This window comes from Staurois parvus, unplaced genomic scaffold (assembly GCF_062004578.1).
Source record: "Staurois parvus isolate SC_StPar_1 unplaced genomic scaffold, SC_StPar_1.0 ptg000217l, whole genome shotgun sequence".
Taxonomy (NCBI): Eukaryota; Metazoa; Chordata; class Amphibia; order Anura; family Ranidae; genus Staurois; species Staurois parvus.
The window spans coordinates 9,149,979-9,176,365 of NW_028318013.1; the positions used below are offsets into that span (position 1 = coordinate 9,149,979).

The 26,387-nt window shown below is 44.2% G+C and overlaps 1 protein-coding gene across 2 annotated transcripts in view; it reads right to left on the reverse strand.

Moving 5' to 3' along the window:
* Positions 1-26,387, reverse strand: part of BMERB1 (bMERB domain containing 1) — a 455,721-nt gene that overhangs the window by 15,466 nt on the left and 413,868 nt on the right. The gene's annotated exons all lie outside the window — the stretch shown is intronic.

Sequence of the window (26,387 nt, forward strand, 5' to 3'; positions counted from 1 at the left end):
CCCAAAGGTCTCCTCAGCCACTGGTGGGCCTGCTCGGAGGTCATGACCTGGCCCGGGACTGTTTCAAGTCCATCCCCACCATCAGGGGCTCTGGTGAAAGCACAGCCCGGGCTTAGACCCCACGCTCTGAGTGGGTCTGTCAGTTGGCAGCCTGAGGCACCACCTGGCGGATCATAACAGCGAACTTAGTGGTGGTCACTTTCAAATCATTACAGAGGACAATGGGGAAGTCTTTATAACTGGATACTAACATTTATAGGTAAGAACACCAGGGCTAGTTGATCCAGGTAATTTTTGTCTGCTTTCTGGGGGATCAGGAAGAAATAGTTTTTTCTACCGCAGCAGCAAATTGGATTATGCTTTGTTTTATTTTTTTTTACTTCCTCTGGATCAACTGTTGGTATAGGATTGTGTTTAAGGAGGTTTTCGTCTTTTTTCTATTGGTTGAAATAGATGGACTTATGTCTTTTTTTCAATGTATCTGTCCAAATCAGAAGAAAGAAGCTGGGAATGCTGCACACTGGAACCCAGCCACTATATAGAAAGGTAAAAATCCGGCTTCACCCTAAACTTCACCCTATGCTTCTCTGACATGTATCTCCCCACCTATGGCACTTAATGATAGACCTTCTGTCTTCCGATCTGTTTCCTGCTGACCTGGATGAGCTTGTTTGAACGTTGGCACCTGATCTGTGCTTTTGGACTGCAGGGGAACGTTTTGTAGTACTTTAAGGCAGCGCTTCAATTTCTTTGCATATAGGTTACACCAAGGCTTGAAATTTCCACTCACCTGCTCGCCAATGGCGAGTGGAAATTATGGTGGGGGGCGAGTGTGTCCCCCAGGGCGGTCTTGCTGAGCAGGCTCGGAGCTCAGGCCAGATCCGTCATTGGCACTAGGAGCCGTCAGACTGCTCAATAGCTGAGCGCAGTGAAAGCAAAGGAAGGAGTGTGTGCTGTGCTCTCTGCCTCCCCCTAGAGTGCAGTATCCGGCTCTGTGCGTGAAGAACGAAGTACTGCAACTTTTTATGGGTGTGTGTGTGTACGTGTGTGTGCATGCATGTACATGTGTGTGTACATGTGTCTGTGTATGTATGTACATGTGTCTGTGCGTGTGTATTTCTGTGTATGTTCATGTATCTGTGTGTATGCATGTCTGTACGTGCCTGTGTGTGTATACATGTGTCTGTACGTGCCTGTGTGTGTGTACATGTGTGTGTGTGTTTTGTGTGTCTGTGTGTACATGTGTCTGTGTATGTATGTACATGTGTCTGTGCGTGTGTATTTCTGTGTATGTTCATGTATCTGTGTGTATGCGTGTCTGTGCCTGTGTGTGTATACATGTGTCTGTCTGTATGTGTGTGTGTACATGTGTCTCTGTGCGTGTGTGTACATGTTTCTGTGTGTGTATATATGTGTGTGTGTGTGTGTGTGTATGTACATGTCTGTGTGTACAGGTGTCTGTGTGTGTTTGTTGGTGACGAGTAACTCTAAGGCCTGATTAGTAGCTCAGGACTTGAAATTTTAAGCCCTGGGTTACAGTATGTATCTATCCAGGCACCATAATGGCGAAGTGGGTAGGCAAATGATCAGAGAGCTTCTTTATAGACTTTAACCATTTGGCGACTGCCTCCTGTAGCTTTACTGTGCAAAGTCACGTATATAAACATAATCCGTGTTCATGGGCCAGACGCGCACCGGCCCAGCAGTGTTGAGATTTGGTACAGCGCCAATCACTCACCAGATTCAGGCAAATGTTTGTCTTGGACCTGCTGATTGGTTGTACTGAATCAGAGGTCTTCCTGTGCCTCTGTTTCCTGTGCCTGTGTAATGTAAATGATGTAATCTTCTCTCTAAGCAGCACACTTGCACAGTAAAAACACAGCTAGGTCATATCTAGCCCCCTGGATAACCCTTTCACTGCTCTGTCATCAGTCTCATTAGTACAGTGTACAGATTTTTTAATTATCACTGTATTAATGCTACGGGTGACATCGGCTAGCATCCCCTCCCAGATAGCGCCAGTTTGCCCACCACTACATTACCATCACGTTTAAACCTTTGAAAAAAGGGAAAAAAACCTGCACTACACCCCAGACAATACAATGTGTGAATAAATGTGTGAAAAAATATATATTCTGAAACAATTAGTGAACTGCTGCTACTCCTTTCCCTGAACACCAGAAAATACAAAATATGTATAAAAAATTAGTGCGCAGTACACTAAATAATCTCAAACAATAATCAATCAAATGCTGCTACGTGAAAAATGTGCATACATTTCTTGAAATGATATACAGTAAGTCCACATTCATATATTAAATAATTAAAAGTCCCAAAATCACTGTTCTCCAATCCCAGAGGACGCCATTTTTGGAGAAACGCTTGTCAGGTGGAGCTTTCTGTGACGTTACCGCGTTTCGGCCGATGGTCTGACACTGTGGGAATTTTAAATGTTTTACACTGCCTTTATGCACCTTATCTATGTAAGTGCAATACTTTAATACATTCTTTGCTGGTTTAGCGGGGAGCACTATGAAGTTTTCTTCTCCTGTTTTAAACCTTTCCTTACATGATGTGAAGAACTGTCTAATGTGGTGAATTTGTTCAAGTGAACCTGTAGTTGTCCATTTATCTCCTATTCATCTCCTTGATACGGCTAACTAGGGTGTCAGTGTGGGATCTGAACACCATCTGCTCGTTTGATCTCTTGATTGGAGATCAAAGTGTCTGGTAAGATGCTGATTTTTTCTTTTGTGTCAAGCATTTGTGGACAACTATGCACTTTCCGTTGGAGTATTTCTTTTGCACACAGCACTGTGTTATTGGATTTTGGGAATTTTAATTATTCAATATATGAATGTGGACTTATATCATTTCAATTAATTTATGCACATTTTTCATGTAGCAACATTTATTTGATTATTGTTTGATTATTTAGTTAACCCTATGATTGCCTGGAACAAGCTCACATACACACTATAAACCTCCATTGCTAGTATAGCGTCTGAACAGATCAATAACTTTTATCAGATCAGAACTATACCAGCGTTCCCAATAGTATAGTGTACCCAAAAATGCAGTGTTAGCAGGATCAGCCCCAACACCTGCCAGCACCAGCGTTTAGCACCTCCGCCCCCCATCTTCCCCCCTTAGCAAGTGCAGTGTCAGTGGATCACTGTCACTTGATATATTGTACACAAAACTGCAGGATTAGCAAGATCAGGCATGATCTCTGCTAGAACTAGCAGGGACTAACGGTTCAAGCAGTCCCTGACTGCCAGGTGCTCTTTTTCCCATGAGTCACACTAGGTACCTATAAATTTAGTGGTCAAAATGTCCAAAGAAAGGTACATTATTGAAGAGGCCTACTGGATGCTGAGTATGTTAGATTAGAGTGAAGAGGACACCTCACTGACAGAATCAGGCTAAGAATATGAACCTGTAGGGAGCAGCGGCACCCTGGCAGATAGCTCAGATGATGGAGTAGAGGTGCCTGCTAAGGTCAGGTATACCCGACCCCGTTTCCAGGTTGCTTATGTGTTAGAATTGCATGATGATTCTCATATGCAGCAGCACCAGTAGTAGTGCTGTTCTACCTTTTTCATGAACTGGCAAGCACCTGCGGCCTAGTACATCTTGTTCTTTTACATATCAGCTCTGCGGTATCATTTGGTGACGTAGTCCCATAAGTGCAGTAAAAGCTGGTGTGGTAGCTAGCAAAAGTAGCGCCACCAAGAATTCAAACACAGGCTTGTATCCTAAAAATTCTACAGCACCCGTACTTTCCCCATTCACTGCCCAACTCGGAATTCAGGTGGAAACAGCAAATGTAACTACTCCCTTTGATTTTGGACCAAAGCAATTTGTACAAATATCAATATATCACAGCCAACCCAAATTCAAACCTCTCCAGACCATTTGCAAGGAATCCTATTACGGTTTCCGAATTTAATGTTTAATGCTCCTAACCTTCAACATTGGCATTACTAAAAAGAATGAGTTGTGGTCAAACTAGTCCACAGACCTGATTTATCACATCAGACCCGTGTTCTCTGTTGCCATGGCCAGGACATAGATATGAGAATACAGTATAACGCAATTTATGCATTTCAACAACAATACATTCCGTCATCCTCAGGGTGACCCTGACTATGATAGGCTCCACAAAATTTGGTCCTTCGTAAATCACCTTAATCAGAAATTTGCAGATTGCTCCCAAGCAAAACATCTGCGTTGATGAGTCCCTCATTCATTTGTCTTTCCGCCTTGCATTCAGACAGTTTCTCCCCAGCAAGTATGACAGATATGGGGTCAAATGTATAAGACCTGTGAGAGGGCAACAGGCTATACATGTAATTTTTGAATTTATGAGAGAAAAGATCCCCCCGGATGCCCAGACTACATGGGGAGCAGTGGCAAGATAGTTAGGGATTTGGTGTCACCCCTTTTCCATATGGGGTACCATTTATATGTGAACAATTTTTATACAAACGTGCCACTATTTAGACATTTATACAGTCTTGGAATTGGCTCATGTAACACCGTGAGACCTAATCACTGGGGCTTCCCCCCATGGCTTGTAAATACCCGACTTAGAAAGGGGGAGAAAGACTGCTTGAAAAATTATTAATTTCCCGCAGTGAAGTGCAAGGACTAATGGGATGTTTTTGTTCTGTCTTCTATTCATGCAGACACGACGTTCCAAGCTGGTGTTGTTGAGAAGCCACTCTGTGTCCATGACTATAACCTTAACATGGGAGGGGTGGACTTCAAAGAGCAGATGATGAAGCTGTATTTAGTTTTTCGTAAAGCCAGATGCTGGTGCAAAAATTGTCTGTATATTTATTTCAGTTGGCTCTGTACAACTTTTGTGCTTTACAAAGCAACTGGATGAAGTGATCCTTCCTAAAATTTCAGGAAGAGATCATCACAGCCCTTTTGTATCCAGAAATGCTGTGGCCCAAATTCCCCAACCAATATGCAGTGAGCCAGCTATATGAGGCATGTTCCTGATGCCATTCCTGGTACCCCAACCCAAAATCACCCCAAAAAAGATTTGTCTGTTGCAGACACAGAATTAGGCGTGACACCCACCTTTTTTTTGTCCTTCCTGTCCTTGCCAACCTGGTCTCTGCCTCAAGGACTGCTTCTGTTGCTACCACACACTAGTGGAGTATTAGTATAGGGAAACAGTAGTATAGGGAAACAGATCCTAAAATTCTGTTTAGTTTACAGTTTGTAAAAATTAAAACCATAAAAAAAACCCATAAAAAAGTAAAAACAAAAATAAAAAAGCCAAAAATAGTTGCCGTTTTACTGAGTTAATGTTTTGTTGTTACAATGTTTTATTGTTAACCATTGTTGTTTTCTTTGTGGGAATGCCATTCAGCTGCAGCATCTGTTTATTCTGACAGCAACAGGGTGTGCTCTCAGAATATACATCAGTGCATGCAGCATTGCTAGATTACATTTAATATGCACAGTTATAAAAAGAACATATATGCCCAAGCATTTGACCCGGGGATGGCCTGTGAGTGGATCCATCCTATGCTACGGCATATGCATTTTATAATATGTTTTGGCACAGATTTCAATAAAAAAAGTTGTTGTTTTAATTAATTAATGTTCTATTGTTTACTGTGTTTTTATTAACTTTTTTTTTCAGGAAGGCCATTCAGCTGCAGCACCACTCTGTTTATTCTGACAGCAACAGGGTGTACTCTCAGAATATATGTCAGTGAGTGCAGCACTGCTGGATTAGATTTCTCATCTGCAGTTATAAAAAAGAACATATATGCCCAAGCATGGGACCTGGGGTGGTCAGTGGGTGGATCACAACTATGCGTTGGTATATATTTAAAAAATATATCTTTTTCAGAGATTTCTTCATCCACATTGACCAATGTGAATGAAGGAATCTGTTCTTCTTTTTATTCATTTGGCCCATGGGCTGAATGAAAAAAAAGATTTCATGTATGCCCAACATTAGAAGTGGGTGGATTCAGGGTGGTATATTCTAATAGTGGGCATACCACACACTTTCTGACAAATATTTATTTTCTTTTTTCCTTCAGCCCACAGGCTGCATAAAAAAAGAACACCATATATGCCCAACAGTGACAGACTGGCAGATCACTGGACTTTAAATAGTTAGATCAGGATGATGCTGTTATAGAGTTATTATGCAAATACTGTGACCCTACTTGCATATGGTAATATTGCATTGCCTTATACTTCCTGTTTCCTGTTCTATGCTGACCTGGATGTAGTTCTGTTGTACAACATGATTCCTCACACCAGCAGCTTGTGTTATCTGCATTCCTGTACATGAAACATGGTGTCAGAAGTGACTTGAATCAGGACTGAGCCTCTTGTTTGGAGCACAGCAGCTTTGGGAAACACAGGTTTGTGAACTACAGCCTGAGACTGTGGACTTTCTGATATTTTATAGCTCAGAGGCTTACTGACATTATGGCTGCCATGAATGGCATACCTCCCCCAGAGGGGATGACAATGAGTGGGGATTGGAGCAGCAATTGGGAATGTTTCAGAGCTGAATTTGAAGATTATTCTCTGGCTACAGGCTTGAATGAGAAATCTGCAGTAGTGCAGGCAGCAACTCTGAGAAGAGTCATGGGCAGTGAATGCAGGCATGTGTATAAACACAATTTGACCCTCACAGCAGATCAGCAACACAATGTTACAGCCATTCTAAATGCACTGGAAGCTTATTTCAAACCTGCTAAAAATGTCATTTATGAAAGGTATGTGTTTGGATGCTGCAAACAAGAAGAGGGAGAATCTTTTGATAACTTTGTTACACGCTTGAGAGAAAAGGCAGCAACTTGTGAATATGGCACACTCAGAGACGAATTGATAAGGGACAAAATTGTTCTTGGTATTGCTAGCGAGAGCACACGCAGGCGCCTCCTAAGAGAACATGAGTTAACTCTAAACGCAGCCATTGAGACGTGCCGTACAGCAGAGCTCACTGACAGACGTCTGAAAGTTATGGAACAGGACAGACAGCAGACCGACAGCATAAACATTGCAATGCAGCATCGCAACATAAACAAACCTCAGCAACGCTGCCTGATTAGCACAAATACTGCCAACCCTACGGCTTGCAAATACTGTGGGACTGTGCATCAAAGAATTAAAGAGCAGTGTCCAGCTTATGGGAAGTCTTGTAAGTCTTGTGGAAGAACAAACCATTTTGCTAACGTTTGTCAAGTAAACGACGGCCATCAATAGGCAAATAACACAATGTGGAAAACACATCCACATATGAGGAAGAGACACACACCACTGAAGTTATATACAGCAGTGAATTGATCGGCACTGTGCAATCCAGAGGAAAGAAATGGTTTGTCACTTTACATTTAAATAATAAGCCCCAATCCTGCCAGCTCGATTCAGGAGCAACTTGTGATGTAATGTGCTTAAGAGACAAAATGGTGTTAGCACCAGAAGCACGTCTACTGCCAAGTGACACCAGGTTAAAGTTATACTCAGGTGCGATTATGAAATCTCTAGGGCTCTTCAAGACAGAATGTGCCATACGTGGACTAACACACAAGCTGGAGTTTGAAATTGTGGAAGCCTGCCAAAAGCCACTGTTGTCTAGCTCAACCTGTGAGCGTCTAGGGCTGATACGTTTCTCCGTCCCTGCAGAGCTTAATGTGATGGACAATCTATCCAAGGGGCCCTTGACAAAACAACTGCTGCTAAAGGAATTTAGTGATGTGTTCACTGGGCCAGTGGAATCTGTACCAAGGGAAGTTCATTTCGACCTTGATGTAAGTGTCCCTCCAGGCCAATGTGCACCACGCAATGTGCTGGTGGCATTAAAACAAGCAGTTAAGGCACAGCTTGACCAGTATGAGGCCAATGGACACTTGGCACCAGTGAGTGACCCAACTGACTGGATAAGTAACATGGTGATTGTAAGGAAGCCAAATAAGCTACGAATATGCATAGATCCCAAATTCTTAAATTTGGCACTGAGACGATCTCACTACATCATGCCAACTCTCGAGGATGTTTTGCATTTTTACAGTGTAAGTTGGTTGATGCAAGTAGTTACATGACAACCTTCTGGACTCCATGGGGCAGGAAAAGATGGCTCAAACTGCCTTTGGAGTATCAGTTGCACCAGAGGTGTATCAACGTAAACAACATGAACTATTGGCTGGACTCGGTGGTATTGAACCAATAGCTGATGACATCCTTGTGGTTGGCTGTGGGGACACAGATGAGAAAGCAGAGCAAGATCATGATGGCAAACTGCTGGAACTGATGAATCATTGTAGGCAGGTAAAATTGAGACTTGGCATGAAAAAACTGCAATTCAAGGTCAAAGAGGTCCGCTTTTATGGACACATTCTTACCTGGGAGGGTTTGAAGGCTGACCCAGAAAAAATCAGAGCCATACTGGATATGCCGTAGCCAGTAAATGTGAAATCCCTGCAACGCTTCATTGGATTTGTTACCTACCTAGCAAAATTCCTACCACACCTCTCAGAGGTCTGCGAGCCATTGAGAAGGCTTCTGGACAAGGACGCTGTTTGGCATTGGCTTCCTAAGCATGATAATGCAGTGCAGGACATCAAACGCTTGGTCACGGACACACCTGTCCTGAAGTACTATGACGTTACCACACCTGTAACTTTTCAAAGTGATGCAAGCAAAACTGGACTTGGGTGTTGCCTATTGCAAGCTGGCCAGCCTATCGCTTTTGCTTCAAGGGCACTGACTCTTACGGAACAAAACTACGCACAAATAGAAAAGGAGTGTCTGAGTATAGTGTTTGCCTGCCAGCGCTTTCATCACTACCTCTATGGGCGCGATGAGATCATGGCAGAAACTGACCATAAACCTCTGATTTCTATTTTCAAGAAACCACTTTTGTGTGCACCCAAACGTCTACAGAGCATGTTGCTCACATTACAAAACTATTGCCTAAATGTTGTCTATAAACCTGGTCCTGAAATGTACATTAGTGACACTCTTAGCAGAGCTACAGCAGCAGGTGGTACACCTGAGTATGCACAACACACAGTTTGCAATGTTCAACGGGACCTGGATGTCCTGTCACAGATTAATCATTCAGACTATTTAAACGTCACAGACCAACGATTGCTTCAGATAAAACAGCACACTGAAACTGATGAGAGTTTGCAGTCTCTTAAATATGTTGTTCTTAATGGTTGGCCTGATTCCAAGTTGGAAGTGCCAGTACTTGTGAGAGAATATTGGACTTTCAGAGATGAAATTGCCATTCAGGATGGCATACTGTACAAGGGGCCAAGGGTCATCATTCCTAAATCTTTAAGATCAGAGATGCTGACTCGTATTCATGCCAGTCACATTGGCGGAGAAGCATGCTATAGGCAAGCACATGATACCCTATACTGGCCCAACATGCAGAATGAGATTAGAGACTTTGTTAGCTGTTGCTCGGCATGCAATGAATATGCGCAGGCACAACAGAAAGAACCTATGATGTCGCATGTGCTGCCCACCCGGCCTTGGCAAATTGTAAGCATGGACTTGCTGAATTATGCTGGCCAGGATTTTCTACTAATTGTTGATCACTATTCTGACTTTTGGGAGATTGAGCTACTTCCTGACCAGTCTGCTGATACTACCATCAAGCGTCGTGAAGCACAGTTTGCAGGTAATGGCCAGCCGGATAGAGTAATCTCGGATAATGGACCTCAATTTGCATGTGAGCAATTCAGACGGTTCTCTAAAGATTGGGGATTCGAGCATGTTACCTCATCCCCGAGGAACCCGCAAGCAAATGGCAAAGCGGAATCGGCTGTCAAGATAGTGAAGAATCTTTGTAAGAAGGCCAAGTTTGATGGTACTGATCCGTGGAAGGCCATTCTACATTGGAGGAACACCCCATCTGAAGGCATGGACAGTAGTCCTGCACAGCGCTTGATGTCTAGGAGACTGAAGACTTCATTGCCTGTGGCCAACATATTACTTGATCCTTGTGTGGTTACAGGTGTCCCGGCAAAACTGCAGTGGAGGAAACAGACTGCCAAGCTGTCATACGATGTGTCTGCTAAAGACTTACCTGAACTAAGCATTGGAGAGCCAATCCGTATGAAGCCGCTTCCAGGTGACCGGACCGGTCGCTGGAGACTGGATTCCTGTGTTCAGAGAGTTGCTCCTCGATCCTATCTTTTGGATGTAGAAGGCAGTCTTTACCGCCGCAATCGAGTGGACCTGCGAAAGGCAGAACGATTCACCACACAAGCCTATGAGCATCCTGCACGTGATCCTCCTGAGGTGCTCAATGCCCCGAGTCCTACTGGACCATATACTCAAAGCAGAGAGAACTCTGCTGTCATATCGGGTTACAATGAGGATGACAAAATGCAGTCACATATCCCGTCAAGTTCTTCTTTGCCAAACACACCAGCCAGGAAAGAGGGTAGCTCCTTATCAACACCTTCTGGAGCTGAACGTATTTCCCCAGGCAAAATCCCTGTGGTCTTGCGTAGTGGTTGAGTTTCAAGACCACCAGATAGACTCAATCTGTAGGGTATCTACCAGTAACACAGTATGCCATGTTCAAGACTGTTCAGGATCTGTTTTAGTTTAATTGTTTATAAGGTTTGAATTGAATGTAAAAAAGGGAGATGTTATAGAGTTATTATGCAAATACTGTGACCCTACTTGCATATGGTAATATTGCATTGCCTTATACTTCCTGTTTCCTGTTCTGTGCCTGACCTGGATGTAGTTCTGTTGTACAACATGATTCCTCACACCAGCAGCTTGTGTTGTCTGCATTCCTGTACATGAAACAGATGCCTGCAGATACAGGCATCATTCTGGTATAATTTTTTTCAGCCGGAGGTCGGCTTTCATGTAAAAGCAATCCTAGTGTCTAATTCTCAGAAAATAATATCTGTCACTGCCTATTGCTATCACAGGGGATATTTAAATTACCTGTGATAACAATAAAGGTCATTACAAAAAATGAAAGGGACAGTGTAAAAAAAAAATCAAAATAAATGAAAAAGAAAATTAAAGCACCCTTGTCCCCCCAAACTCACACATAATGGCATACATAAGTGTTGGTAAACAGCAGTTGCACCATGCATGTATCTGTGTATGCATGTAGTTTTTCGTCGTTGCACGGGATGTGCAGTTTTAAAGCATGTCATGTTTGGAAAAATATAAAAGATGGTTATCCTGAGTAAATAGATACCAAACAAGTGGGCAATATATTGTGTTTTTGTGCATTAGAATAAAAAAAGTGTATTTTTCTTTTAAAAATTGCGTTTGAAAAATCGCTGCGCATGTATTGTGTGACATAAAAAATTGCCACACCCAACATTTTATTCGCTAGGACCTCTGCTTTAAAAATATATAATGTTTGGGAGTTTAAAGTAATTTTCTAGAAAAAAATACTGATTTTTTTCATGTGAACAAAAAGTGTCAGAAAAGGCTTGGTCTTCAAGTGGTTAAACGAGTGTGGCATAAGCTTCTAATGCTAGGCATTAAATGCCAGGATAGCAACCCCCTCCAAATGACCGTTTTTTGGAAAGTAGACACCACAAACTATTTGCTGAGCGGCATGCTGAATCAATAGAATTTATTTTTTACCACAACTTTTCTTGTACACAAAGTTGTCACTTAAATGATATATTGCTCACGCATGTCATGGATGGGTATATGTGGAATTACAATCCAAAATGCATTCTGCTACTTCTCCCGAGTATGGGGATACCACATGTGAGAGATTTTTTGGTAGTTATGTTTACAAAGTAATGTTTCTAACAGGGGCGGACTGACAACTCATGGGGCCCCCAGGCAATAGGGGATCATGGGGCCCCTGTGTCCTTGCCCAAACTCAAAAAAACCTATGAAAAAGGTACCAGGGGCATCTCATGGGGGCAGTGCCCGAGTTTCTAAATGGCCAGTCCACCCCGGTTGCTAATTCAGATAACCTCCATGCTGAAGTGATAGCAATAAGAAAGGACACCTTGTGAGTGAGATCAGACAAGGGAATATTCCTAATGGGCTACCTCTGAAGGCTTGAAAGAACAAAGCTGAGGTTTCAGAGAATCACAGGAGAATATACAGGGGGGAAAATGTTTCTGGCACCCTGTACCAAGGCCTAAAGTATTGGGTATTAAACACAAAAGCAAACCTTTATTAGGCTATGTTCAACACTAGCTTTGTCAGCAGGCATCAGAAAGGCATTTTGGGATGCGTTTTTAATGCTTCTCAAACGCCTATGAAAATTCTGCACATGGCAGCACACAGTGCTGTTCACACTGAAGCGTTAGCGTCGCGGCAAAACTGACGCCTCATGTTGAGTGAGAAGGAGTTGAAGCCTCTCATTCAAGTCTATGGTGCCACTCCTCAAATGACTGACAGGCGTTTGCGACGCAGTTGTGAAGCGTTTGCGAGGCGTTTGTGGAGTGTTAATACTATTTAACTTAATTATAGGTGTTTGTGGTGCGGTTTTAATGCTCGGCAAACGCCTATCAAACGCCTCAAACCCGCGCATAGGGTGTTTGGGGATCATTTAAGGAACATTAACGCTTTCCCAAACGCCTGTCTTTCAGCCGCATCCCCGCCGCTACCCTCGGGCAGTCCAGACACCATGTCAGACATGGAGAGCCTGCCTGACATCTCCACAGACCTCCCACAGACCCCCTCGCGGGCCGCAGACCACCCAAAGACCACCTTATGGGATGCAGACCACCCGCGGCCCTCCTTGAGGGACGCAGACCACCCGCAGCCCTCCTTGCGGGACGCAGACCACCCACAGCCCCCCTTGCGGGATGCAGACCTCCTGGCCAGGTTCAAGACCATGCTGCAGCAGGAGCTTCATGCCGCTACCTCCAGACTGGCGAATCATCTCACCAAGGAAATTCATGAATTGGGAAGCCGCACTGATGTTGTTGAAGCTACGGTAATCAAAAATCATGAACAAGATCTTACAGATCTGAGAAGAGAGCTTGACGCGGCTCTCTTGCGTCTTGAAGATTTTGAGAATAGGTCCTGTTGGGGTAATCTTCACCTGCGTGGTCTGCCCAAAGCCATCGTCGACCTCACATCCACCGCTACCGCGCTCTTTCAAGAGTTGGATCCAGCGATACCGATAGACCGTTTGGAGTTCGATCGCATTCATCGGGCCCTGGGTCCGAGGGGTTCTGAGGGTCCTCCCAGGGACATCATAATTAAATTCACCTATTACCGTGAAAGAATCACTCCTTCGCTCTGCGCGAGACAAGCAAGATCTTCATTTCAGGGTCATCCGTACCAGCTGTTCGAGGATCTGGCACCATCCACCATACAGAAACGTCGACAGATGAAACCCTTCATGTCAGTCCTCCTGAACCGTCACATCAAGTACCAATGGGGCTTTCCATTTAAGCTCACGTTCACGTACCAAGGTCGGAGCCATGTTGTCCACAATCTGGAAGAGGCCAAGTCGACCCTGGAGGCGCTACACCTTATACCCTCGCAGGATACCTCCGACAGCCTGTTGCGGCCCTCCAGATCCCATCCTCCTTCATCTCAGCTGGGTCATATATGGGAGAAAGTTGGCAGCCGTAAACTCTCCCTCCCTAGTACCCCTCTGTTGTCCGGATCTTCCCGCTCTGATCCAGGTTGAGTACGGTTGGATGGGTAAGATTTTTAGTTTTCCAGATGTCTTGACCCATTGACGTGACTATCCGCGCTTCTGATGGTGTGGAGGCCTTGACTGGCTTTTGTGTGTGTTTTTAGTCTTACAGTTTGAAACATTCTTCTATGCAACACTGGTCTATATTGATGGTGATCCTCGTCCTCGCGGTCCAATTTTGAGTTTAATTTTTTTCTTTTTTTTTGTGGGTTTCCGCTACTGTTTTTGTTATACCAGGATTTTGGTTATGTGGATCCCCGGCTCCCGCCAGCTCCTGGGGTTTTTTTTTAATTATTTTTTGGGGGGAGGGGGGTGTTATTGTACCTCTTTATATATATACCGGGGGCCTTCTTGGCTCATGCCTTATGCGATTGGTGCCGGTTTCCAATCTTACGGGACCGTGACCCGGGAATGCCTCATTTCTGGTATGCTGATATGTCTGTGTACCTGTTCACATTTTGTCTATATCTTACTGTGTCATGTTATGCATTCCTTACGATAATGTGCTTGACGTCTTTTTGCCTGTTATGTCCCCCCCCCCTTTTTTTTTCTTTCTTTTTTTTCCTCCTCCTTTTCCTTCCCCTTCCCCTTCCCCTTCTCTTCCCCTCCCAATGTAGGTTCATTTTGTATTATGTTGTCTATGACGCACCCATGTGCCCGGTGGTAGAGCCACCCCCTATGTGTGTCCTTGCAGTTGGGATGCAATTTCCACTGACTGTGGTTTTGTTACACTATGTTGGAGTGTACATTTTTCTTCTTCTGTCTCTTGTTTCTTTTCTATTTCTTTTTTCTCTTTTCTCATGGATCCAGGGCAGCCCAGGGTAAGGTTACATTTGAGGATTGGACCGTTATTCCTAGCGTACTTTGGCAGCTGAATTCCTTTGACTCAGTATGGCTTTAAAACCTTTGAAGATTTTTTCTCAAAATATCCATGGTTTTAATTCTCCGACCAAACGTTCTAAAGTGCTCCATCATCTTAAGTCCCAGAACGTGGATGTAGTCTGTCTGCAGGAGACAAGGTTTTCTCAATCCTCCACACTGCGCTACCTCTCTCACCATTATCCAACCTTTTTCTTTGCTTCGGCCCTTGAGAAGCATAGGGGCGTGGTAATTGCTTCTAGACGCAATCTGCTGTTTACTTGCAACCTGGAAATAGCTGATCCCACCGCCAGGTATTTGCTCCTCCGGGGAACCCTTTGGGACCAGGAGGTGACCCTGGTGGGTTATTACACGCCAAATAGATTTCAACATAATTTTTTTTTCTCACTTGTTGAAGGTGATTTCGCACCTCCAACATGGTATTCTCTTATTGCTGGGCGATTTGAATGTTTCTCTTAATTCATCTGTCGATCGCCGTTACCCAATGAGAGGGACCCCTAGCCACGACCTTTCTCAGAAATCTAAATTGAGTGATATGTTGCAAGCTTATGGGTTGGTAGACATCTGTGTTGGGGATCCGGGTATGACCAGAAATGTGTGGGAACACAGGCGTAGTCAGGGCTGGAGAGGTGGAATGGTCAGGCAGGCCATTAGGTATTGTCAGGCATCGCCCGGCGGGTTCTCTAGTACCCACAGAACGGGATTCCCCAGGGCGCGGAGTCTAAGCCCCAGTCTGCCTTTTCACCAGAGCCCCTGATGGTGGGGATGGACTTGGCACAGGACTGAGACCAGGTAGCAGCCCCTGAGTGCACCCAACTGTGGTAGAGGGGTCCGCCGAGGGTATGTACCGGGGGAAAGTCTGACGTGAAGAGGCTGGCAGACCTGGTAACAGGGACAGATCCATGCGGGATGGATGGATCGTCTGGGTAGCATCAGGCAGGCCAGGTCAGCAACGCGCAGGCAGCGAGGTACCGGAGGAGCAGGCAGAGAATAGTCAGGGTCACAAGCCGGGTTCAGTAACTCATGGGCAGAGCGGTACAGAGGATCAGGCAGAAGGATGGTCAGGCAAGCCAGGGATCAAGCAGGAGAAGTCAGCAGAGGTCAGGATCAGGCAGGGTCGGCAACAAATCAGATAGTCAGCAGAACAGGAACACAGGATACACGGTACAGGAGGCTCATGGGAAACATACACCAAGGCCCTAACTGCAGGTCTGGCCATTCCTTAAATACACTTCCTGCAATCAGCTTCAGGTGATGGCTGACTGCAGGAGTGAGCTTCTGGTTGCTGAGAGCCCCCGCTGGCCAGCCCTGGTACTGCAGCCCACACGGCAGGTGAGTCCCACCACCAGTGGTGAATCCATTCCTGACAGTCTGACAGGAAATGCATCCTACGTTGTGGGAATACACTTTTTATTCGGCCCCACACTTGAGCTTTTGTAGGATAGATCACGTTCTCATTTCCTTCTGACATTTATCTTTAATTCAAAAGATTGTCATCTCAACCTCACCCTGGTCTGATCATGACCCATTGATCTTTTCACTGTGTCTTTCTGGTATGGCTCGGCCCTCTTTTTTTGTGGAGACTCAACGAATCCCTGCTAACCACTCGGGCTTCTTGCTCCCAGGTTCTTTCGCACATTCATTCCTAGTTTACGGACAATGTGGATTCTGTATCCTCTGCTGTCACTCTGTGGAAGGCTCACAAACCCACCATTAGGGGTCATTTGATTCAGATCGCCTCATCCAGGAAACGGGCCAGAGAGAGGAGGATGTTGGAATTGACCTCGAGATTGGCCGTGGTGGACGCTCCTTGGAAAGCCTGCCCAACTATGGCCAACAAGAAAGCTCGGGATGTGGTGGCTGCTGAACTTGATCTTCTCCCCACTACACGTGCTGAGAAGGCATTACATTGGGCCAGACACAGGTTTTATACGAGCGCCAATAAACCAATGCTGGCCAAGAAACTTAATTTGCTTGGTCACACGCAGAAACCTATTCAACTCTGAATGAGGGGCGGTGGCCTTACCTCGGACCCTGTAAAGATTACACATAGATTTGCGGATTTTCTGTCCTCTCTATACCAAAACCAGAACACCTTTGTCACGGAACATGCTGATAGTTTTTTCGCTGAGCTGCACCTACCCTCTTTATCCGTTGCAGCCCGAGATGCCCTGAATGCAGATATTTCTGAATCTGAACTCTATCAAGCCATCAAATCTTTGAAGGCCTCCAAGGCTCCAGGCCCAGATGGGTTTTCTGGGCTTTACCATAAAAAATTTGCCACTGTTCTGGTTCCTCACTTGACGGCCTTTTTCAATTCCTTGAAGCAGGGTTCCCGGCTTTCTATGGAGTCTCTTAAGGGGCACATTACTATGATCCCTAAGAAAGCTGAAGATGCTTTTGAACTGCAAGCTTTCAGACCGATCTCGCTGCTAAATGTGGATTTAAAGATTTTGGGAAAGATTCTGAGCACCCAAATTAACAAGTATCTACTCTCCCTTATTCATCGAGATCAGGTTGGCTTCATTCCGGGACGACAAGCTGCTGATAACATATGTAAAGTCATCCATCTCATTCATATTTTACATCGTCGCAGGATACCAGGGTTCCTTTTATCCCTGGACATCTATAAAGCGTTTGATTCACTTTCTTGGGAATATTTGACATATACGCTATCTAGATGGAGGTTTGGTGACGCATTTCTGGCATGGATTTCAGCTTTATATTCGTCTCCCTCAGCCTTTGTTAAATATGCAGGTTTTTTTTTTCCTCATCCTTCCCTATTTTCAGGGGCATGAGACAGGGATGCCCATTATCACCTGCTCTTTTTGTTCTCGCTCTTGAACCTTTAGCTGCAGCCAGTTGAAATCACCCGAATATTTCTGGTGTCCCCTATGCCGGCACTCAATATAAGGCCACCTTTTATGCGGATGATGCCCTTTTGGTTTTAAACAATCCTCTAATCACTCTCCCCAATCTCCAGGTCATATTGGACCATTTTCCGACTATATCTGGCCTCAGCATCAATTTGTCTAAAACCACGGCATTGAATATTACGCTCCCTGCCGACCTGGTTGAACGGTTGCAGACACAATTTCCCTATCGTTGGGCATCCCAGTCTCTGGCTTATGTTGGCGTTACACTTACTTCCTCCTACTCTACTTTATTTTCGGCTAATTATTATCCCTTATTGCGCTCTGTTACTTCCCTGTTTCATTCTTGGCAGTTTCCTTCTTTATCTTGGATTGGCCGGATACATGCTGTCAAGATGACTATCTTGCCGAAGATCCTGTACTTTTTCCGCACTCTTCCTATTCAGGTCCCTGCGTTTTTTTTTTTGTGTACTACAAAGCCGGATTCTCAGTTTTTTTTGGACTCCTAAACGTCCCAGAGTGCCTAGAGCCACTCTATATACTCACAGATTACAGGGAGTTTTGGGAGTTCCACACGTTTCTAGGTATTGGCGGCTCAGATTTCCCAGTTGTCTATGCTTCATGCCACGACAGATATCCCATTATGGGTACTCTTGGAATTACTCAACTGTGCTCCGCTTTCCTTAACTGCATTGCTTTGGCTCCCGCCTAAGTTACGCCCTCTGGACTTGAGCCCTATCATGCTTCACAGTTTACGAACCTGGGATTCTGTAAAATATTCGGGTAATTTGATTTCATTATTTCTACCTCTTTTGCCGATCACGCATAATCCTTTATTTCCGCCAGGACTAGAACATCCCCCTTCTTTCTCTTGGTGGACCTCCCATGGCTTTGTTATTGTACATGATTTTCTGAACGTTCATACGTTTCCTTCATGGGAGTCTCTTTGAGAATCAAGGGGGGTCCCGTTATAGGAACATTATCGGTATTTGCAATTGCGCCACTGGGTCCTATCCCTCCGTCGTACTTCTACATACCCTTACTGAAAAACATCCTTTGAACACGTTTGTCAGCACTCCCCAGGGTCCCCTGGTCTCATTTCTGTAATTTATGCCTCCCTTAACAGTAGGTCCTCCTCACCACCCCTGTCTTATGTCTCTCAATGGGAGCGAGATCTGGGTGGCTCGATTGCAGCGGAGGATTGGCGTAGTGCCTGGGGGATGGTGGCGAAATGTTCATTTAATACAGTCACTCTTGAGGCAGCCTACAAAGTTCTCCTGCAGTGGTACTGGGTCCCGGCTTGGATTGCTCACTTTAAGCCGACTGGCGGAGATAGATGTTTCCGGAACTGTGGTCTACGCAGGGACGTCTTACACATTTGGTGGTCATGCCCGCGATTGACAGGCTTCTGGTCTGGGGTTTTTGGTTTGCTACAAACGCTATTTCACATTACAGGCCATAGGGATGCAAGGGTGGCTCTTCTGCACTGCCCAATTTTGGGTTTGTCTAGATCTCAGCAGAAATTGGCATCCTACCTATTTATTTCAGCCAAACGTGCCATAGCTCAAGCTTGGAGAACCCCTTCGGTTGTCTTCCAAGGGGTGAAGACCCGGATGAACGATATATTGATCAATAAACAGATGTCTAGAGGTCTTCATGATTCTCATCCGAGATTCCTTAAGGTTTGGGAACCTTGGATACAATATTCCTTGCCATCCCTGCCCCCTACTAGTTATGGCCTCTTGTAGTTGCTGCATGTGCTAGCCCTGGATCCGTGATTCTCCTAGTCTCCCTTTCCTGTTTTCTTTCTGATTTCCTTTTTTTTTTTTCCTTTTTATTTTCTTTTTCCTTTCTTCTAACCTTTTTTCTTTCCTCTTCTCTTTATGGTATTATTTTGGACTACTGCTGATCATATTTGGTTCAGCTTTTTGCCGTCCTTCCTTGCTGTCATTGGACATTTTGTTATTTGGCTAATACAAGTCAGCAAGCTGTATCTGTGTTATTGTTATGCTCAGCCCCTGCGTGGGTGTATATTGAGCTTGTTGTGTTACTAAAACAAAACTTTCTTAATAAAAATATTGAAACAGAATATGCAAATTATTATTATTATACAGGATTTATATAGCGCCAACAGTTTGCTCAGTGTTTTACAAAATAAAGGGAGACCATACAAAAACAATACAGTTCAATACAAGAGGGTTAGGAGGGCTCTGCTCCTTGGAGCTTACAATCTAAGAGGAAGGGGCTGGTGGTACAAAAGGTAATAACTGTGGGGGATGGACTAGTAGAAGGAATAGAAGATTCCGTTATTAGCTGAAGGCATGATAGGCTTCCCTGAAGAGAGAGGTTTTCAGAGATCACCTAAAAGTGGGCAGAGTAGGCGATAGTCTGATAGATTGAGATAGAGAGTTCCAGAGGATGGGGGAGGCTCTGGAGAAGTCCTGGAGATGAGCATGGGAGGAGGAGACAAGGGAGCTAGAGAGCAGGAGATTGTGGGAGGAGCGGAGAGGACGGTTTGGGTGATATTTGGAGACAAGATCGGTGATGTAATTTGGGGCAGAGTTATAAATGGTTTTATATGTGATTGTTAATGTTTTGAATTTTATTCACAGGGCAATGGGAAGCCAGTGGAGGGATTAGCAGAGAGGGATGGCAGATATGGAATGGTTAGTAAGGTGGATAAGTCTGGCAGCAGCATTCATGATTGAGTGAAGAGGGGATAGCCTGCGAGTAGGTAGGCCAATGAAGAAGGTGTTACAATAGTCAAGGCAAGAGATAGCCAGGGAGTGAATAAGTTGCTTAGTAGTTTCAGTGGTTAAGCACGGGCAGAGGTGAAGTCTACAAGATTTGGACATTGATTGGATTTGGGACTGAAAGGACAGATGGGAATCTAGGATTACACTTAGTACCCTGGCATGAAGGGAGGGACTGATGGTTGTATTGTTGATCTTGATAGAGAAGTCATGGGAGGGGGCATGGGCTGGAGGGAATAGTATGAGCCCAATTTTAGAAAGATTGAGTTTGAGGAAGTGGAGTGACATCCATGCCGATATGTCACTTAGTAGGTTAGTAATGTGAGAGGAGACTGAAGGGGTGAGGTGAGGAGTAGCAAGATAGATTTGTGTGTCGTCAGCATAGAGATTTGTACTTAATGCCATGGGAGTTTATCAAGTGACCAAGAGGGGAGGTGCAGATGGAGAAGAGAAGTGGTCCAAGGACAGAACCTTGAGGGACCCCTACAGAAAGAGGAAGTGGAGAGGAGGAGCCAGAGTTATAGGTAACACTGAAGAAGCACTGCGATAGGTAGCAGAACCAGGAGAGAGCAGAGTCTTGGAGGCCAAGAGAGTGGAGTTTTTTGAGGAGGAGGGGATGTTCAACAGTATCAAAAGCCGCAGAGAGGTCAAGTAGTAAGAGTACAGAGTAGTGGCCATTGGTTTTAGCAGTTAGTAAATCATTAGTGAGTTTTAGTAGGGCAGTTGCAGTGGAGTGTAGTGAGTGAAAGCCAGACTGTAAAGGGTCAAGAAGGTTGTTGTCAGTGAGGTAGGAGCTCAGGCGATTGTAGACTAAGTGTTTTAAGAGTTTAGAGGTAAACGGGAGCAGGGAGATGGGTCTTAAGTTATTCAGGTTGGTGGGGTCCACGGAGGGTTTTTTAAGTATGGGAGTGATGTGTGCATGCTTTAGAGGGGTGGGGAAGGCACCATTAGAGAAGAAGAGATTGAAGATGTGAGTAAGGGAGCATAGGATTGAAGAAGAGGGTGACCGTAGTAGTTGTGAGGGGACAGGATCCAGGGGGCAGGTGGTGAGATGGGCTTCTGAGAAAACTTTAGTGATCTCTTCAGTAGTAGCAAGGTCAAAAGAAGAAAGTGTTGAGGGAGGTTTAGTACAAGTTAAGCTAAGTGGGATAGATGTCTGTGTAGTGGAAATGCCCTACGAATTGCATCAATCTTGTTTTTGAATTGATTTGCAATCTCGTGGGCAGTGAGTGAGGTACTGGGTGGAGGTGGAGAAAGTAGAGAGTTAAAAGTAGAGAACAGATGACGAGGACTGGATGACAAGCTATTAATAAGAGTGACAAAGTAGGCTTGTTTGGCAGCACGGAGGGAGTAATTGTATGTTAAGAAATCAGATTTATATAGGGTGAATGCTGAGATCTGCTGAGATTTGGTTTTATGCCATAATCGCTCCAGTGCACGACTATGTCGCCTAACATTTCTGGTGTCGTCAGTCTGCCACGGTTGTAATGGTTGGAGCCTGATACTTTGTGTAGTTAGAGGAGCAAGTGAGTCTAGTGTAGATGAAAGCGAACTGTTGTAGACAGCAGTGGCCCGGTCAGTGCAGGGCTGGGGAGAGATTGTGCAATAGAGGCAGTCAGTTGCAGAGTGGAAGAGAAAAGGGTTTAAGTTGTGAAGGTTTCTGCGGCTAACTGCTGCTTGGAGGGATGGGTGCTTGAAGACTAGGACACTGTGAAGGTGATGAGATTGTGACCAGAGAGAGGAAAGGGAGTGTTTGTGAGGTTGTCGGGAGTGCAAAGATGGGAGAAAACAAGGTCTAATGTATTCCCATCAGAGTGAGTGGAGGACTGTGTCCATTGTGCTAAGGCAAAAGATGAGGTTAGGTTGAAGAGTTGGGATGTAGCTGGGTTGTTAACATTATTGAGGATGTTAAAATCTCCGAGAATGATAGTGGGTATTTCAGAGGAGAAAAAGTAGGGTAACCAGGCAGAGAAGTTATCAAGAAAGTGGGACACTGGTCCAGGAGGCTGGTAGATCACTGCAATCCTCAGAGACATGGGAGAAAACAGCCGAATGCAAATGTATTAGTGAGGAGGAAAGATGGAAATGTGCAAGTAATTATCTCTAATGTCTAAAAAGGCTAGAAGGTTCCCAGGAAGAAGGAGGCAATGACCAACCAGGCAAATCCCATGTGGAACTTTGAAATTGCAAAAACACAAGAATTGCAAGAATTAACAGATTCAAGTAGAAACCCTGAAATTTTTCCTCTTTTGGGAATGGGGTAGTGACCACCTGAAAGAGACCAGAAGGCCAAAAAAGCCAATTGATGTATCCCCACTTATCAGCGCCCACCTACTGGAGGAGGGCTTATTTCCATGTCTTCCGATGAAAGTGTACCCCAGGCTTAGACTTTGATTTTGAGGCCTGAGAGGGATGAAAATAACTTTTCCAAGTCTCAGGAGTCAGCCTGAAACCCAGGAGCTACAAGAGGAAGGAAGCTCCTTCATAGAGTCAAAGCAGAGTTGTTTTATGCTGGATTACTACATGGATCTGGAAGAAATTCACAAAGAACATCAAGATTCAAGTAAAAATTGAAGAAGGATAAAGGACGGATTGGAGCATGGTTTTTGAATTAATATGAGATTGGGAGCTATATACAGGTTTTGATAGGTTAAGGGTGTTTTAACCACTTCCCGACCGGCCGTTGTATATAAACGGCCGGACGGTGGCAGTACAGGGTTGGGTGGCCATTTATGAACTGCCTCCCCGCACCCTGCTTGTGCGCGCTCCCTGGGAGCGCGCAGCACCGCGATCCGGTGCCCGCTGTGTCCTCCGGACACAGTGAAACACCGATCGTCGGACGGGACCTCTGTACGAGGCCAATCAGTGATCACATGCAAAGTAGTAAGCAAGATGTCACTTGTGGCATCATTGCTTACTATGTGTGAAATCTGTGAATGATCACAGAGGTCACATGGTACAAGGCTATTCACAACAGCCTTGTACCATGTGACAAGCTGTGACCAATCACAGCTCACTCAGTATTTCTCAATGAGTGCAGGAATGCACACAGAGAGAAAGAGAAATGATTGCTTTTACATCCTATATGGGTATAAATGCAATCAGTAAAAAAAAAAAAAAATCTTCATCACCCCCCACAAGTAGTACAGTGTCACCAGGGTGACAGTATGTAAAAAATAAATAAATAAATAAAAAATAATATAAAAAAATAAAATAAAAATTTAAAAAAAAATGTTTAAAAATTATAATTTTTGGTTATAAACTAATTTGTTTTTTTTTGTTTTTTTGCTAAAAAGATAACGGAATACATTTTGGCAAAGAAGTATGATGAAATATTATTTATTTGCAAAATTTTATAAAAAAAAACACTTTTGTTCAAAATATTTGGAATTTTTCATTACATAGCAAAAAAAATAAAAATCCCAGTGGTGAATAAATACCACCAAAATAAAGCTTTATCTGTCTCAAAAAAATGGTAAAAAATTCATTTGGGTACAGTGTTGCATGACTGCGCAATTGTCATTCAAAGTGTGATAGCGCTGAAAGCTGAAAATTGCCCTGGTCAGGAAGGGGGTAAAAGTGTCCGGTCTGGAAGTGGTTAATACAGCCATTTAGACTTGGACACTACGTAGGGTGACACGTTAGTAACATGGGGTGATTATATGATATTTTGTATATTTGTGTGTGATAATGCACTATATTGAGTTTTCTTTTTTTGAGGTTTACACGGATTAAAAGAAATGTCTTCATGAAGGTGGATTAAATTTTTGGGAGCAAGTGTATTATTTTGAGGATTATCACAGACGCCAAAAGACTGTTACATTGACTTTTTGAACTTTTGGGGGAGAAAGTGGAACTTTCTGCGTCTAGGGAGACATAGTATTATTTGGAGTGATTGTTTATTTTGCGTTTAACCATATTTTTTGTGATTATAATGGGATCAGTATTAGGTGAATCCCAGCCAACTAGTTGCTGGAATTGGGCCACCAGAAAATAAAGTCTAGGCTCAGGAACCGCCAGCCCCCCTGACTCCTTGCCATATTGCAATGTGGACAATTTTATCCTAGCCACCTGTTATTTCCAAATAAGACTTCTAAACTGGGTCTCTATGTGATGAAATAATTTCCTAGGAATCCATATGGGAGAATTATGAAAGATATAAAGAAGTTTCGGGGTCCAAATCATTTTAATTAAATTGACTCTACCCACTACCGACACAGGGAGTTTGTACCAACTGTTACACTTTAATTCAAAGAGAAATATACTGTTTAGGATTAGGAGAGACCACCACCCCCAAATACTTAAATTTAGACACTACTTGGATGTGTTATGCACAGACTGGGAGGGGGAGATCTACAGAATCCATGGGCATCAACACTGATTTATGCCAATTAATTTTAAAGCTGGAAAATCCATCAAAGTGTTCAATAAGGGACATAACAGCATCTAAGGATGTGGAAGTATCGCCCAAATATAACAGTGTGTCATCCGCATAAAGGGATATCTTTTCCGAGAGAACACCGCCTATAAAACCAACGATGTCTGGAGATTGTTGCACCAAAATTGCCAAAGGTTCTAACACCAAAGCGAACAAAAGGGGCGAGAGAAGCCAGCCCTGTCTCGTCCCCCTCTGCAGCCTGAATGAATCTGACAAATCCCCGTTAACCCGGATTCGGGCACTAGGGGCTGCTTAGAGATGACTAATGAACTTGGAACCAAAGCCAAATCTAGACAATACTTCCCATAGATAAGGCCATTCCACACTGGCCTTGGCCGCATCCAAAGATAAATTTGCCCTCCCCCCAGGATTGTCCACCGGAATTTGCAAATTCAAAAAAAGTCTGTGAATATTATTAGCCGTCGCTCTAGAAGGAATAAACCTTGACTGATCTTTATGTACGATATTACCAATAATCCACACCAGTCTAATAGCTAGAACCCGGGCCAACAATTTAGCATCCGTATTCAGAAGGGAAATAGGTTGGTAGAAGTCAGGATTTAATTGATCTTTTCCAGGCTTCGATAGTACTGTAATAACAGCTTAATTCATGGAGGGTGGCAAACCATTTCCATCCATGGCGGCATTTAGGGCATTGAGCAATGCCGGAAGAAGTTGTTCACCGTATCTATTATAAATTTTGAATTGCAATCCATCTGAACCCGGAGATTTATTACTGGGGGTGTCTGCCAAATCTTTAGACAGCTCCTCAACAGTTATTGGCATCTCCAGTTCTCTCTGGTCAGTCTCCGATAAAACAGGAAAAGAGAAGGTGTCTAGAAACTGCAAAAGCTCAGAATGGGTGGCTACAGTTTTAGAAGCATACAGATCATCGTAAAAGTGATGAAAAACTCTCAGGATTTCCGCATGACTCGTGCAAATCACTCCACCAGCATCCTCAATCTTATCTATAGTAGACACCCCTTGTTGTGACTTCGCCACAAGAGCAAGAAGGTGCCCTGTACTTTCCCCCTCCTTGAAATATTTTTATTGGAAAAAAATATCACTTCTTATCAGCCACTTGAATAAGCACCGATTCATAAAGGGTCTGGGCCTCTTTCCATAAGGTGCAGTTACAGGGGCTTAGGTCCTGGATCATCTGAATCTCTCGCTGTTGAACATCTAACCGTACCTTCTCCTCCCACTCCCTGGATCTATACTTGACCACTGAAATCTCCTGGATAATCAAGCCCCTCAGGAAGGCCTTCAAAGCATCCCAAACCATTCCTGGCGGGGACAGGCCTTCATTCCGCTGCAGAAACTCAGACAACTCCCCTGGAATCAACTTGGACTCCGGAAACAGCATCAACCAAAATGGGTTCACCTTCCACAGTGGACGAGAGCAGGTATAACACACCTGTAGCTTGTTCCAGAAAGGGGCATGGTCTGACAGAGCCCTGGGTTCATATGCAGCATCAAACACATATGGCAGGATAATTGAGTTCCCAAGGCCCAAATCTATGCATGAGTCCCCATCATGAGTAGCAGAGAAACACGAATAACATTTTGCTGTCGGATACTTCATCCGCCACACATCCCAGAGGCCCAATTCCACCAATAAATCAAAAAATGGGGTAGGCTGAGATGATACTGATCTGCCCCTACCGCTCAAGGGCAATCTATCCAGACTAAGAAGTAAGCAATTGTTATAGTCACCCAACGCCAATAGAGGAACATCAGGATGATTGGCCATAAATTGAGCTAGGCGTTTAATGACCTCTGAA